The following is a 5,783-nucleotide window of genomic DNA, read 5'->3' on the forward strand; positions in this document are numbered from 1 at the left end:
CAAAAAAACCTAGGCCAGCATGGGCATGTTGGTTCCCACTAAGGCTGACACTGTTTGTGTTATGGTTGTCATATGGAACATCCACTAGATTTAATATAATTATAAATAAGTTAACTGTTTCCTTAAAGAATTTCATCTCCTGACACATCTTTGGTTTGACCAACTTTGTTCTGCAAAATAAATCCTTATCTGTTCAACTTCCCTGAGACTCCAGGTGTCAAAGATTTTCCTCACACAAAAACAATAAGATAAACTCTTGGTGGTTAAAAGAGAGGGGTTTGCTGCAATTGGAGGTAGCATAGTGATATGAAATAAAACCCACAAGTAAAATAAAGCACTACCATAAAGTTTTATATTTTCTGAGGGAAAGATTCCTGTCAGGAAATGGCACTCCCATCTAGAACTCCTCAAGTGAGAGGAGACAGCCAGGGAGAAGCTCAGACTGAGGGGGCAACTTTTGAGGGCAGTTCTAGTCAGGAGGTGAAATGGATGAAAATAAAACTTGAAATGGCAAAAATAGAAGCAGAGAAAGAAAAAGGCAGGCTTCAAGCAGAACAAGCCAGGCTTCAAGTAGCACAACAGATTCAGTTGGCCAAAATACAAGTGGAAAAAGAAATGTCAGACAGGGAAGCTAAATGTCAAGCAGAACAGGCCAAAATAGAAGTAGTACAACAGATTCACTAATGAAGATACACACAGGAAGGTGATGGATGGAAGATGTAGGGCCCTGTGTGAGAGGCAGGGTAGAGAGGATCTCCCAGTGTGGGAGGCTGGGGGAAGAAAGGGAAGAGTTCACTCTTCTGTGTGTGGGGAAAAGGTTAAGATATAATTATAATAGAGGACATTGTGTTTCTTTTTCTTTTTCTTTCTTCTTCCTTTTCTTTCTTTCTTTCTTTCTTTCTTTCTTTCTTTCTTTCTTTCTTTCTTTCTTTCTCTCTCTCTCTCTCTCTCTCTCTCTCTCTCTCTCTCTCTTTCTCTCTCTCTCGCCTATTCTTACTTTATTAAATTAGCTTGGCTCTTCTTGTATTTTATGTTGAAAACACTCAAGAAAATATATGTGAAAAAAGAGAAATGGGACAATCCCATTTAAGGGACAGGTGGCAACCCTACCTGCTCCTGTCCCTCATTCTGGTGGATTTGACATTTCTTCAGGAGCTAAGGCCATGGTTACATAGTGGATGTTACAGGTTTCTAAACAAGGTAGTAAATGCACAGCTTATTTTCACTTCAGTTGCTTATTTTCAGTTATTACTCTTCAATTAGATGTTATAGGTTTCTCGACAACATGGTAAATGCTCTGCTTATTGTGAGTTATTTCACTTCAATCCCTCAACTTTTTATCATGGTGTTACAGTACATTGGTTCTTAAACAAGGTGTTACTTTCTGTCAGTTTCCCAGTCTTCTATAAATCACTCTCCTGAGGTACTTCTAGAAGTGCAACAGATCCAGGGGATCACCACACCCTTCCTAACTGGTTTTGGATTCTTCTTTTTCAGGATGATCACTCCCCTCCTGACTGAAGTGCCACCCAAGTAGAGTGTTTCTTCACAGCTCTTCTTCTTGCTCAAACTCAGCCTCCCAGTTTTCTCTTGTCTGAATACTCTCACAAGACACCAAACACTGTTTTTTCAGTCTAAGCTCAGAGACTCCTTTCTCTAGCTGTAGATATTTTCCTCAGAGTGGATGTTACACACACAGGTCAGGAGCTATACTCCTCTCCTACTTAATGTCAGAACCAACTTTCTCCTCAGCTCTCAGAACACTCCAATTCTTCGACTGCTTTTCTTTTTCCCTCCCAAAGCCTCCCAGAGTGAGGCTACCTGCTCTTCCAGTATTACCTAGACAGTGGGAAACCGCTTTAACTTCTGTAATAATAGTGTCCATAGATTTTAAATTACAACTTATGCAACAGAATTATACAACAGAAAAATATTATTTAGAATTTATTGGACTCCATTAGACTTGTATATAAAAAAGGACTGTCTAATGTAGCTCTATGTTTGAGATGTAATAAGGATAATGCCTCGTTGAAATGTATGTTATTGCAGTGGCCTATACTCACTAGGTTTGGGGAGAAAGTGCTGGACTGCATAATATGAGTGTGCAGAAAAAGTTAATATTCTCAATGGAAAATTTTCTTTTGAATTATATCTATTGTATGCAAGCTGACAGCTGGACAACAAAGATGGATTCTATGTGCCTTAACTGTGGCCAAGAGACTGGTACTAATGAATGAAAAGAAGAAAGCTATGGTCCCCTTAATCAATGGATTGATGACATGACAACACTTGCGATGGCTTATAGATGCAGACTTCGTTTGCATAAATATATTGACTTTTGGAATGAGTATATAGAATAAAGTAGGTTATTAATATATCTATTAGGACAATAATAATACTCATATAGCTGTATGATAATGTATGGTACTGTAACTGCTTATATTTAGTGTATTATATTATACATTTTGCCTTTTTTTCACTGCCAATACTATATAGATAAACGAGCTAGGTTCATCTTGCCTATACTACATAAATTTCCAGGTCGTACAGAACAACTTTATACCTCCCTGCTACTTCAAGATGAAAACCCAGATGTGACATACTCAGTTGCTAGATTTTGTGCTGCCTGATGGATATTCATCGAAGGATGGTTTGCTCCTCAAACTAGGTCCAAAATGCAAGACCTGTGTTCTTTCACTCTTCCTCCCTTATAGTTGCTTTTAATTGTTGGCCTTGTTTTTATCTTTTATGTGTGATATAATCACCTTTTAACTACTAGTTTTTATCCCTTACCTGTTTTAAGTCCTATGTGTTCAGTTTATGCATATGTTTTATCTTATGCTGGTCTGTGACTGAAATAATGTTTGATACTGATATTATATCTTTTTTCTTATAATATTTTTATATTTTATATTTTTAGTTGTACTTCTTTCCTCTTTCCTCTTTATTTTCTATAACTGAAATTTTATTAATAAAATATTAATAACAGAAAAATGATGTTTTGGTTTGCATATTGTTTTAGAAAGTGCAGATTAGGTAGATTTGCCCATAAATGTGAACTGAACCAAATTTCTCCCATCCCTAATAAAAATAGAACTGATTGGACAGGATGAATCCTGCAGTTCAACAACAGCCAAAGTTGCTGACTGTGCAATATTGAGGAATGTGGGGATGTTTTGCCTCATCTAATATATGGATATGTGAAGCAAAAACAACCTCAGGGGTATTTCACTGCAGTTTCCTCCTCTCCCACTGTTACATTATAATCTGAGGAATGTCATGCAACACAGAAACTTCTATACTAATCCGAACCTTGGCATACTTCCCAACTCTGTTATGCAAGAGGAACCTACTCCTGAAAGGAAACTTTTTGGCTGCAAGACAGGGAAGAATATCTGCCCTAAATATTCCTGTGCAGAGTCATGCTGAGTTTGACTACATGATTCAGAGCCCTGTTTGTCAAATGATCCTTTCAAAATTCTGGGAAAGCTTAATGTGACATTCATGGAGGGAACTATACTAAAGCAAAGTTATGCCTGCACTGCCAAGGCTTTTTTCTATGCACAATTCATTGTTGTCGTTTTTCAGAATTTCTGTAACAAACATAAACAGCAAAAGGGAAAAAAAGGGGGGGAAAGCATCACATCATTTCATAATACCATTAAGAAGATTATACACAAGCAATCAGAGTGAAGCGGAATAAAAAACAAGTGAAGAAAGTAGAAAAGGGTCTTTTTCCAGGAAAAAACCTCATTTTCATTATAAGAGTTGTCATAGCGATCCATAGTTAAATGTGTCCTCTTTATTTGCTCTTCAAAATATGGCAACCCTAGAGAGGGGATAGACTCTGGCAGAGCCCACATAGTGAAGAGATCACACAATGGTCCTGGATGTAAGTTTCAGACCTCACGGCATATTTGTGTGTGCGCATGCATGCACTCCTGAAGAAAGAAGATATTTCATATGAAGCAAGGGAAGAGAGATATTCTGTTTAATTTGGGGCAGGTATGGCATCACCATCTGTACCTTCAATGTTACCCCACAGAAGTGGCTGGATGGTGAGAGCAGTAGTTTGAAAATGGAGACGGAGAGGGGAGCTAAGGGAAGTCTTTGGTGGGGTGGGGGGAGGGGTGGGGGAAGAGGGGGAAATAATGTAATTGATTATTTGGATTGATAATTTTTTTGTTGAAATTGTCTAATAAAAATATATTAAAGAAAAGAAAAGAAAAGAAAATGGAGACGGAGGGAGCCCCAATCCCATATGCATATAACAACAATGAGTGAGGAGGCTGTTGAAGGGGTTGACTCACTCTGTGGAAATATAGGGAGCATTATGTATATGGGTCTCCGTGTGGTTGGCTGTGACATGGATCAAAGGCAACTGCTGTTTCCTAGTCTCTGGAACCAGAAACTATGGCTCCCAGTTACTCTAAGGTTACCAGATTTTTTTTCCCAATGAATCCAGGGACACTTTTCAACTTCAATGGATTTTGTATGGGGACTGATTTGTAAATCCGGGGACTTTTCCCAGGAAACGGGGAGGTCTGGTAACATTAAATTATTCTGCATTCACTTTTCCAGTTTCCAGTGCTTTTAAGCACATAATTTATCCACAATGCATATCCACTTTTATCAAATACTACTGTTCAATGCATTGTCTTTCAAACCAGCTTCACATCGAATGGAGTCTTTAAGCTACTCCTACTTTATCTCTCACCAAGGTGTGAACACCTTTGCATAGGATAAAAGTATCTCCACCCTGTGAACGCCCCCTGGTGCCAACAAAAACAGAAACCAATCTGACCCTAATGTACCTGTTCTGATGTAAACTGCTAGGGTGGGAAAGAGCTGTGAAACAAACAAAAAACCTCATTGTGCTCTAAGGCGGTAATGGGAGCACACCCTACATTAGAGACAGTCAATTACAGTACTAGATCCTTATCAATGACAATAAGGTACAGCCATCCTCTGCTCTTAAAAATATATACAGTGTTGAAACCAAGGGCCAGAACGTCTTGTCTTTTCTCAGCTATATATGGAAAGTGGACAAAGATAACACAACGGCTGAAAAAAGTTGACCTCTTGAATGTCATCTCAGATTATGCATAACCTGATTTTGCTGAGGGACAACACTCTTTCTTGCTATTCTAAAAACCACAGTACTTCCAGTTCTGATAATCTAAAATAGTTACCCAATATTCTAACAAAAGCTGCAAATTATATCATTTTCACATAGTTCATGTTTCATGTCTAGGTATACCTTGGGCATAAGCAAATTTGTTCCTTGCTCTTATATATATATCTCAAGGTGCTGTTTCCTTCTCTGAAGCTGTCACTTCTTTGTACTGATCTTACACTTCTTTTAAGCATGAGATGTCAGCTTCTAATGTCAGCTCACTACTTTTCCACAGGCAAGACAAGTACCCTTTAGCTTATATGCTTGGCTATGCAGCTTTGGACATCTTCCTAGGCAGCATTTTGGCCCTTCTCAGCAAACTTTGGGATGTACTTCTTTTTCTCCAGCAACCCTAAACACATTGTTTGGCTAAACTAATTTGTAATACATACTTTTACAAGCAATTTAAAGCAGCTAATCAATCAATTCACTACTGAAAAGGTTAAAATAAATGAATCCTCCTGAACAATCCAATCAGAATAATTTCATAGGTGCATTAACTTTATCTGAGATTCTGACCCCTACATTAAATTTTGTGAGCTGCAGCTGCCAAGTAAATCCTCGCACAATTCAATGCAAAAGGAAGAAAGGATGTTTAGTGTAGGTT

The sequence above is a fragment of the Podarcis muralis genome, chromosome 2, assembly GCF_964188315.1.
Source record: "Podarcis muralis chromosome 2, rPodMur119.hap1.1, whole genome shotgun sequence".
In the NCBI taxonomy this organism is placed as follows: domain Eukaryota; kingdom Metazoa; phylum Chordata; class Lepidosauria; order Squamata; family Lacertidae; genus Podarcis; species Podarcis muralis.